We start from the raw sequence: 11,904 nt of genomic DNA on the forward strand, positions 1-11,904 counted from the left end.
ATAAATTAACGTTGGGAAACTGAACAACCATGCATCCTATTATTTATTTTGTACGAGGAGTAACGACAATTTTATAGTAACAATTGGCAAGATAAAAAAAATCATATTCTTAATATGTCATAAATATACCCCAAAAAAATGCAAAACATGTTTTTTTTTTCGAAAATATTTAAAGAAAAGGTCATGTCATAGATTATGGGAATATTATAAGTGTTTATTTGTGCATTTGATTTCTTTCAACAGTTGTCCACCCAAAATCAAATAAAGAGCAAATTTAGTGAAAACGGATCAATGATATAACGGAGATTCCACACACGTTGACGGGTTTTTTAAATGTGTGTAATCTAAATGCTGACTGACCTCGTATGCAAACAATCAGGCTGTAAATTTAAACTTGAATAACACAAAAAAAATGCTTGCAACTTCCTGCTTTGTTTAATTTGATTCGGGGTAGAAATGAAAGGTCCAATTTGTATGATTGTGATCGGTATGTTCTTTGTGACAACATATGGTAAGTTGATTGTACATGTTATGATCCAGATAGTAAAAGTACTTAACATTTCCTCTACTGCGACAAATTTTTTATCACCTGGCGTGTTTTCATTTTTTATAGAAAGATACATGTTTTACATGTGCATTAATTTGTCTTCTTTTCTGCATAAGTTAATTCATATCCTGTGAGTATATTGTATCGATAAGACCGCAAACATTTAGTTTGATGCACAGGGGCCAAGCCCGTTTTAACATTTATTTCAATGTAACCATAAATAAAGAAAGGGATCGGTCCAGGTCTCACGATGGGATTTTGCATCTGACAACAGCAGTATTGCAACACGTCGAGAACATTTGCAGTAATCTTATAAAGTCTTAGATCAAATGCACGCTACTTACATACAAAAATTCCGATAAATTTCCTATATTTTAGGAATTTTATCGGAATATAAGGATGTAAGTAGCATGCGCTTGATGTGAGATTTTAAAAGATTAGTGCGTATGTTTCTCGACTTGTTGCAATACTGCTGTTGCCAGAAGCAAAATCCCATCGTGAGCCCTGGACCGATTTTAAACCCAGTGTTAAATAACAACACTATTCGTCATTCCGTTTTTACACTGTGATCACAGATCTAAATGTACTGTATTTACTTTAAACATACAATAGCAGTTGAAACTTTGTAAACGTAAAGAATAAAATCTATAATGTGAACTTCATGTAAATGCCATTCTTTTTCCTTTTTAACGTTTTAGATATAATCTTTTTAAATTTATTAGATCAATCTATAAAGTTAGACACTCTGTTTTTCAATTGTTTGAAAAATATAATTCCATTCATGATCAGCAAATACAACATTACAGCAAATGTTAAAAATATCGATATATATCTAATGCGAGGAAGAAAAAAAGTAACGTAAAAATAACTTTTCCCAAGAAATGTAAATAGGAAGTTTTCATAAGCATACGCTCGCTGCTTCCTTGGTCTTTTTCACGAAAATTAAAGTCATTCTTCGATTGACAGTTTTTTTTTATATATATGGGGTAACCCATAAACTATTCGTGTTTATGAAGGTGGTCATCTTTCTACGAGGGTCAGTATTTTATCTTTCACTTGAGTGCCATAGCCAATACACAAAATTGTCGAGGTACACGATGTTGTCGGCACACAAAAGCAAGTCTAGCGCCGGCAACCGCCCGGGGAGGGGGGTAATTAAATCTTGTTAATTATTGTTAATTATTGATAATTAATTTGTCAATTTTATGTATTGGCTATATATGGCACTCAGGTAACAGTTAAGCCCTATAAAAAATTGATGTGATTTTGCTTAAGGTACAGAAATCCATTTATAATTTTGAAATTGTTCAACAAATTTAATGCATGAGTTATATTACATTTCTTTGTTTTCAAAACCTGTAATTTCAAACTGTTGTCCAAATTGATTGTGTTGACGATTATGTGAAATAGATTTAAAGAATCATATTTTCTTTTCTTCAAGGACAATGTACATTAAATGGTGAGTACATGACGTCATAAATTTTGCAGAAATTTCAATTCAATATTGAAAAACATGTTTGTTTATTAAATGTGTCCTTTCTATACAGTTGGAAACAAGCCACTACTATCTAGCTGTGAAGGAATGATGAAACATGGACCAACCGTCTTTGTGGATTTCTATAAAATCAGTCGGCCTTGTACTTGTATTGTGACCCTGTCGTTTGATGGTGAACTGCTTGTGGTATCTAGAGAGGCAGTTGAATATGCATGTAGCACAGAAGTAGTTGTTCAAAATACATCGATAATTGGTTGTCCAACGAATGGTGTGTCAATTCTTTTATTAAATGTCACAATCAATCAAACAGTGAAAGTACGAGCAAGATACGTATCTTCATCTTCGTCAGGAACGTTCCAACATTGTATGGAATTTCAACGAAATGGTAAAATTATGTATACGTTTTTTAAAATAACATAACAATTCAGACGGTATTAATGAAACAGGTAAAGTTTTAATCGTCGTGGTGTTGTTTTGATTTTAAATATATTTATCCCATGTTTACATGTAGCTCAGTATGCGGTGGATATCAAACATGTTCTTTAAACATGTATTTTTTATTCTACAGTGTGTATTCTTGCGCAATGTAACTGTTACATGGCGTAAGAATATGTCATATATATTGAATATAACGTTCATTTAGCTCTAAATTGAAAAATTGCCGAAAACTGAAAAAGTAACAAAAGTAGAGCAAAGCTCGTTGCAAATCAACGAAAAGGTATTTCGTTGCAGCTTCGTGTCGAAAAAGGATCGTCAATGATAGTAGCCATGATGTAACATGCTATTACTAGTATTGAATAGCTAAAGGTCACAACCCACCTCTTACATTTTCTGGTATACTAAAACCGTAATCGACAAAAAAAAGACAATATAAAAGAGACATAAGTCTCCTACATCTATGATCTTGACATTTGAATTATAATTTTAGTGTAAGATCACTGCACATTCATAAATTATTATCAAAATGTTTGCCATGAGAGATAATAAACGACACATATTACAGTCAATGCAGTCGTAGATTATCTTCTTGACTCTCTACGCTACAGGGTGATAAATGCCACGGATGTTACGGATAATATTTACTTGATTATATTTACATTTACCAAGTATTATTCCCTTTATTTCTTATGGAAACTTATAGTTAATTCATAGCTCAATAGAAACAGCCAGACTGAAATCTTCATGCCCCGTTTATTGATTGGTCGAAATCTACAGCGGCTAAAACTGACAAGAATGTGACATGGCAGAAATTGACACACCCAGTTTACCGATTGGTCCAAACCTACATCTACCTAAGAAAAATCACGTACTGCACGAAATAACTATGATGATGTCAGATTCAAAGTTTCACAGTAGACGGTTTTGCTGTTTATTTTAACTAACGTACTTATGTACATTAACAGTAATTAAGTGAATTTTACTAACTTTTTATGCTCAATTAATTATTTATGAAGGTAGCGATCTTTGCAAAAAAAATCACATTTCTGCAATGTTGCTACCTTTATATTCCAAATGAATCACTAAAGAAAGCATTTTATTGTTTAAAAAACTACAATGCTAAAAAACTTTGCACGACAGCATGAAAATAAAAGGCTGTGCAAAGTCGAATCATTTTCAACCTTCTCTTTTTAACCAAAATATTGGCTGCCGCCATGGGCTTATCACATGTATTTGGTTGTCTTAATATTCTGAGATATCTTAAGATAATCATAAGATATGACAGTTTTGTGGAACAGAAATGATGAGATTTTATGACAAGGCTTGGTCTTAAGATAAATCTTAATCAAAAGACAGTTATGTTAAACGGTCCTCTTCTTTCAAAATAAGCAAAAATAGTACCTTTATGTTTACACATTCAATGCAGTAAACATAATTAATTACATTAGACTTAAAGTATTAAGCTTGACTATTTGGCATATAATAACATAATTTGTCGATTTGTCATCTTCTCCAGAACCCCTTGGCCAATTTCAACCAAACTTGGCACAAAGTACCCTTAGGCAAAGGGGATTCAAAGTTGTGAAAATTAAGGACCACACCCTTTTACAAGGGAAGATATTAAGAATTTATTGAATATTTTTGAGAAATCTAAAATATCTTATTCTCATGAACCATTTGGAAAGCTGACACTTATGTAGAAGCATCCTCAAGTAGTGAAGTTTCAAAGTTGTGAAAATTATGACCCCCGGGGATAGGGTGGGGCCACAATTTGGGGTCGAATTTAACATAGGAATATTGAGAGTAAATCCTAAAAAATCTTCTTCTCAGAAACTAATCGGCCAGGAAAGCTGACACTTGTGTGGAAGCATCCTCAGGTAGTGTAGGTGAAAATCATAACCCCCGGGAGTAGGTACGGCCACAATTTGGGGTCAAAGTTTTACATAGGAACATATAGAGTAAATCCTAAAAAATCGTCTTGTCAGAAACCAATCAGCCAGGAAAGCTGAAACTTGTGTGGAGACATCCTTAGGTAGTGTAGATGCAAAGTTGTGAAAATTATGCCTCCCGGGGGTAGGACGGGTCCATAATGGATGGTCATATTTTACAAAGGAATATATAGGGTAAATCCGTAAAAATTTTCTTCTTAGAAACTAATCAGCCAGGAAAGCTGAAACTTATGTGGAGACATCCTTAAGTTGTGAAAGTCATGACTCCCGGGGGTAGGTAGGGCCAACAATGGAGGGGGGGGGGTTGAAATTTTTACAAGGAAAATATATAGAAATATATAGAGTAAATCTTTAAAAATCTTTTTCTAAGAAACCAATCAGCCAGGAAAGCTGAAACTTATATGTGGAAGCATCATCAGGTAGAGTAGATTCAAAATAGTTAAAATCATGACCCCGGGGTAGGGCGGGCCCACAATGGGGGGGGGTCGAATTTTACATAGGAATATATTAAGTAAATCGTTAAAAATCTTCTTCTCATGAACCATTTGGCTAGGAAAGCTGAAACTTATGTGGAAGCATCCTCAGGTAGTGTTAATTCAAAGTTGTGAAAATCATGACTCCCGGGGGGAGGGTGGGTCAATAATTAGGGGTCGAATTTTACATAGGAATATATAGAATAAATCTTTAAAAATCTTCTTCTCAGAATCCAATCAGCCAGGAAATATGAAACTTGTGTGGAAGCATCCTCTTTAGTGTAGGTCAAAATCATTTTAAAATTTTACCAAGGTATATATAAAGAAAAATCTCAATTTGCCTAGAAAAGCTGTAACCTAAGTGAAAGCAACTTCAGATTGTATGGATTCGAATTCGTTAAATTCAAAATGGACTATTATTCATTCAGGATCTTTATGTAATATACCACATTATCCACATATTTCTTATTATGACACCATTAAACTGATTATATCATGCCTATTGTTACTCAGGTGAGCGATGTGGCCCATGGGCCTTTTGTATTTTTATAGCTTTTTATTTGCATGAATTTAACCTTATGTCAACGATTGTCAACCAGAGTTTTTCGAGGTACAGAACTGCATCTAACCTTGGCTATAATCGAGAGCAATTGTATTTCACTGGCACTTCATCATGAATAAAATGTAGATGAAAAGCAAATGGCTCTTATAATAAGGTCCTACAATTTAACATTGTGACATTGCCATATTGTTAATTTGTATTACGTCTTGTTTATAATGCAGCTGCCAAGAAAGACTTACTCCTGCTTTGCAACAATCTCGGCTCTAGTTTCTCCTCTATTTCTTGAGACAAATAATTGTGATTCATAACGTTATAGAAACTGACAGGAATGAAATCTACACAACTCTGTAATAGCTAGTTTATCGAACGCTACAAACTGTCTCCAACCTAAGAAAAGTCAAGGACTGCAAAAAATATTCATATTAATTACAATATAATTCGGTTTTTTCTTCCATCTAACGTACTGGTTTAAATTAACAATAATTAAGTTACTTTTACTTCCATGTACTCTTAACGACCAATTCAAAGGTTTTTGAGAAGAAACAATAAAATTCCTTAGATGCCTTCTTAGATGATTCATGTGGGTTATAATGGTAGCGAATTTTGCAGGGAAAAAAAGCGGGTTATGTATTTTTATGCATTGTACCTACCTTTATATATACCGCAATAATCACTAAAGACAGCATTCTATTTTTTAAATAGTCACATCTAAAATTCGATGTTGTGTCTATATTGTTTTAGAATAGCAAAACAAATAAGTTATTACATGTTCGATAGCCACTGTGTCGTTTTACAAGACTGACAATTAAATATTCTTCTGTTATTGGTTTTAAAGGTGGACTCGATGGGAATTTAAAAGTCATATGTGGATCTCCATCAGAAACAACAGTAACAGCAACAACAACTGTATCACCAAGACCCATTATTACATCACCAATAGAATCTACATCAGTAACAGTCAACGACAAAAATACTGATGCCACCAAGTCTTCAAACACGGTTTATTCGAGTGTAGACTCTTTGTTGGTGGAGTCGACACAAGATGATCCAGAGATGATATGTAATTATGCAGTTGAACAGTCTCATTATAAAATATTTTGTTAGAATGTACACAATAAAATCTGACCCTTTTTCCATTTTCAGATATTATCACCGGCTCTGCTGCTGGAGGCGCGATTATACTTGCTGTTCTGATCTTAATATTAATGAAGATGAAGAGGTTGCAATATTTACTTCTGAATACAATGATAGCCAAGTTTCACAACAATTATATTTTAACTTTTAACATTTTTAACCTGATGATTATCACTAAATGTAATTTTAATATAATCTATCAGGTCGAGGAGTGCAGAAAGCAAAGAAAGATCTTTGGAAGGAAACAAAGTGCATAATATTGAAATTTTCGATAGCAGCCCTGAATTGCCCGACAACCCATTATATCTCTTTTCACAATCTTTGGGCGAATTAGGGTACAGTTCGGATCAGGAAAAGCAACTTGCCTTACCACCGACGGAATCAAAAACGAAGAAAAAAATTAACTCGAACTGTGACGTTCCTGCTAACAATAAACCCCTAGATCAAGGTGCATCTTCTATGCCGGTCTATGCTGTTTCTAAAAAGAGTAAGAACCGTACATCTGAGGTCAGTACTGGTGATGTTTATGCGGAGGTATGTAAACCAAACAGAGGCTCTTCCGGTAAGAAAACGTAATGAAGATGGTTTTTTGTACACGGAAGTTGAACAAAACCCTGGTGCCACAAAACAAACACCTATGACAGAAATAAAATAACTGAAGGTGTCTGTTATGCCGAAATTAAGCATACCTAATAAGGAAATTACATTTTATGACATTGTTTATTTAATGTAGTTTTACGTTTCTCTTTTCTACTCGTTTTTATAAATACAGCTTTACTTTCTCTAGTTCAAACTATTATGTTTATTTACCTTTGGTTGTAATTTTTACTGATGTTTTCTAAAAAAAAAAATGAAATAAGAAATGCATTACAAGTTAATTTCTAGAGTTATGGTTTTTTATATTAACATATGAACATGGTTGTCAAAAAATTTATGTATAATACATATATCTTAACAATATTATCTATGCACAAGTATTTTCTAAAGTATTTTATACTATATCTTTCATGTTTAGCTTTCTTTTCCACGTTTTTATATGTAAAAATCTTTCAATTTCTTCTTTACACATCATGACAATGTATGTATAATAGTCAAAAAATGCACATTTTCACGATCGATTAATTCAGTAGCAATCTTTAATATTGTCACAACGTCCAACACATCAAATACGCTGAAAACGATAAGACATAGGAACGATAACAGAAACAATACTATCCATTATATTAAGTTACAATACAAAATTTAGAATGGCTATATTAAACTACATCTTGTATAAGCATTAATCAATATGCTTCTTTATGGTATTAAAAAACAGTTGAAAGACAAATGTCAAAGAAATAATGTTACAGATGTGTAATCTACAGCTTTGCATAATCTTCAAGCTGATATCCTTTCTATACAGTATAACGTTATAAGAAGTCAAAATCATTTATTAAAGATAACATAGAACGAAGTATGTAAGATTCATCATACAAAAAGAATGCCGAAATAAAAAGATCTGTGAGGGGAAAACATGTAGTTGTATAAAATATCCAAGACCGGTCAATCTTTTGAATCAATATGATGCCCCATGACGTCCTGAAACCAATAATGTTGTAAAGTAAAGATTTATTTGCATGTATCACTATTTGATGAAAGCACGTCATTTTTTAATATTGCGTCGTCCAAATATTTGACCTACTTTCAACAAATATATATAAAAGGCTACAACGTATTATGCCAACGATTACTTAAGTTTTTAAAGAATTTAATGAGCTAATAAGTTTAAGGAAATGATCATGTTTGTTCACATTTTACTCTAAAAGTGGAACCTTATTTTTGTTAATTTAACAATATATGGAAAGTGTTTAAAGCCGTTGACAAATCATTTTATTCAAACGGAACTGAGTACAAAATAAATAATTAAATACTGTCTCATTGGGTCGGCTCGATGAAACAAATACATACTGTAACTCAATGCTATATTGATATAAAGAAACGATATATTTTTTTCTAAATTTATTGCACTATTTATAAATGAACATCAATGAACATACAGTGATATTACAAAAAATAAACATACAATTCTATTTTGAAGGTATATGAACATTGAAAATCTTTTTACCATTTCCCATTCCGAAAATATGCTGTAGAACACTTCGATTCGGTTTCGGAAAAATTATTATGACTACACGGTGTCTTAACATTATTTATGACTAAATCTCCGCTAAAGGTATTTGAAAAAGAATGCCTAAAACTTTTTTTTAAATCTACTAAACGAGCATTTAGATCTGCGATTTCAAAAATTAACTTGATCAAATCAGTTGTTTTTCAAAGTTAAGAAAATGTATTTTTTAAAAAGTATGTTGATTTGTATAATAATTTCCAGTTTAATAATTACTTTGGTGTTGGGTTACAAGAAACACCATTGCACTGAAATTGTAAAGAACCAAGATAAAATCGTACTAAGATAATAAGACAGAGATCGGGAAAGAACAAGTATCCTATACTTGAGATTCCAAAAAATTGAACCTTGAATCCTTAATAATGGGAAAACTTCTACAAGTTCAACAGCTTGGGTACTTTATTTCCGAAGAAAAGATAAATAAAATATTTGAAACTGTTTTGCTCAACAATCCTGCATATTTATAGATGATGCATTTATTTAGTAAAAAAAAAAAATAAGAGAAGCTCGCTTGTGATGATGAAACGCAAACTTCACTTCAAATATGCATGCTAAAATATGCAATTATTGCAGTTATTACATGTATGCCGGTTGCAGGTTTTCGCATCATTTTGCAGTTTTATATACCGAAATACACAAATTGCTAATAAATCTTCAAATATTTTATGAGAGATTATTACTCGTACATTTACTATAACATGTACGAAATCTAAAATTAGCCGCTTAAACCTTTAAAAAGACTTAAATTATAACAGACATTTTTGACAAACTTTACGATTCCGCCAACAGGAATAAAAGCTTAGAAATGAGCGCCTATGACATGTAACATTAATACACTCCTATGGTTTTCGTATGATTACATGTGAAATACAATAAATAAATAAATAAAATGGCTGTGGATATGATATATATTAACATAATTAAAATTAAAAATAAATATTCAGTTTGAAATTGTTTTAAAATACTGTTTCATGTTGTCAGATTCTAAATCGAAGTTATATATCTTTGCTTTTAAACAAAACGCTAAACCGGAATTGATTTTTTCTGTTATTACGTCGGTTATTTTTCCTTGTTCTTAAAATTTGTAAAAATGAAGGTTCTTTTTTGTACATTTCTGTTCAGTTTGTCCTTTTCAATGGCAAAAGGTGAGTTCGTTTATTGTCTTTGATGCTTTGATATACGTGTACATGAATCTGTAAGCCCACGTCAATTACCTGGTTTTTTAACTTTGGGCGTGCAATACATCTTAATTTTTGACCTCTGTTTTGTTTTTGTTTTTGGTGTTTTTTTGGTGTTTTTTTTTTTTTTTTTTTTTTTTCTGTAATTTGTATAACACTTGCAAATATTTAGCACAGACTGTCTACAAAGTTTTAAAGGGGGGAGGAGAGAGAGCACAGGGAATGACATTTTCTGGCAAATTTACCGAGTGAATTAAATTTGAACATTCTAAGAACCTGACCTTCCCCTCAGCTAGAACCGAGCATGTTAGCACAAGTATATTTAGTTGTCGGCAATACATTTACATTAGTTTGGCCTGTTTTGTAGCCCAACTTATTTGAATAAAAAATGTTTTATTATTCTTCTGCAAACAGACAGAAAAAACAGAGCGAAACGTGAATGTTGATGTTTAAAATTATTTGTTTTATAGCTGCATTTCGCTAAAACTTATGAAGAGATCTTTAATTGATAGAAAATGATATACTTATTTTGACCAGAATCTATCTGCATCATGTACATGCACGGCAAGGCTGATTCTTTTTTCAGTCAAGCAAACTTGCAGGCTATTGTCGTCAACCTAAGCGTATTTAATTACAAATAAACTACTTCAATGAACAGGAAGATAATGTAATAAAAAAGACGTATTAAGAACACATGCACGTCCCCTGACGAACTTATTTCAAATGATATACGGAAATTGTGCATCTAGTAACATTTTTTTTAATTGTATTCCTATCGCAGGGATCTTTTATCTGTATGCATGTATTGCTGATCTTTTCCTCTTGTAGCTTCATTTTTAAGCTACATAATAAGCGCATCTTTAATAATTAATGAGACTGGTTTGAAAAGCGGAAATCCCATTTATTGGTGTTTTATGAGGTCAGTTAAAGGTTCTTTAAAAGGTCAGCTAAAGAGAAAGGTGAAACGAAAGGTCTTGTTTAAACACCACTGATTTTCATCATGAATGTACATACAAAATGTATAACAGATTATTTCTTCTCTCTGGGTACTTAGTGTAGACTAAAGTTGTTCGGGGGGGGGGGGTTTAGGGGGTTACGTCTGATGGATTTAAGGAGTGTTAACTTACCCTTTTTTATCTAACAAATGAAGTTAGAGAGAGAGAGAGATAGAGATTATTAATTCTTATTACTTAATTTTTCTCCACATTTTGTAAATTAAAAACATGTTACTATTACACTCTTGAAGACGTTTATGTTTTAATTGCAGGTCAATGTCAAGGCGAAAGTAAGCAAATTTTCAAAATTTCATTTAATTTTTTCATAGAACATTTAAATTAAATATGCTACATCTAACATACGTTTTTAGCTCACTGAGCTGAAAGCTCAAGTGAGCTATTCTGATCACTTTTTGTCCGGCGTCAGTATGTCTGTATGTCTGTCCGTAAACTTTTTATATTTTCGACTTCTTCTCCAGAACCACTGGGCTGATTTCAACCAAACGTGGCACAAAGCATTCTTAGGTAGAGAGAATTCAAGTCTGTGAAAATGAAGGGTCACGCCCCCTTTCAAGGGGAGATTAAAAATCTTTGAAAATTTGTTGGTATTTTCAAATATCTTCTTCTCAAAAATCATTCAGCCACAAAAAGCTGAATCTTGTGTGGAAGCATCCTCAGGTAGTGAAGATTTAAGTTTGTTCAAATCATGATCCCCGAGGGAAGGATGGGGCCATCGGGGGGGGGGGGGGTCCATTTTTTTTACATAGCAATATATATAATAAATATTTAAAAGTCTTTTTCTCCGAAACTGATAAGCCAGGAAAGCTATTACTTGACAATGTGTGGAAGCATCATCAGGTTGTGTAAATTTAAGTTTGTTCAAATCATGATCCCATTGGGTAAGGTGGGGCCACAATGGGGGGGTCGAATTTTTATATGGGAATATATAGAGTGAATCTTTAAAAAATT

The 11,904-nt window shown here is 32.5% G+C and overlaps 1 long non-coding RNA gene across 1 annotated transcript; it reads left to right on the top strand.

Annotated features, from left to right (window-relative positions):
• Nucleotides 1-2,023: 2,023 nt before the first annotated feature.
• Nucleotides 2,024-7,403, top strand: LOC117691699 (uncharacterized). The gene is made up of 4 exons (XR_010709368.1): nucleotides 2,024-2,427; nucleotides 6,300-6,524; nucleotides 6,608-6,683; nucleotides 6,802-7,403. It is a non-coding gene; the product is annotated as an uncharacterized lncRNA (long non-coding RNA).
• The last annotated feature ends 4,501 nt before the right edge of the window (nucleotides 7,404-11,904 follow it).

Source organism: Magallana gigas, chromosome 9, assembly GCF_963853765.1.
Source record: "Magallana gigas chromosome 9, xbMagGiga1.1, whole genome shotgun sequence".
Classification (NCBI taxonomy): domain Eukaryota; kingdom Metazoa; phylum Mollusca; class Bivalvia; order Ostreida; family Ostreidae; genus Magallana; species Magallana gigas.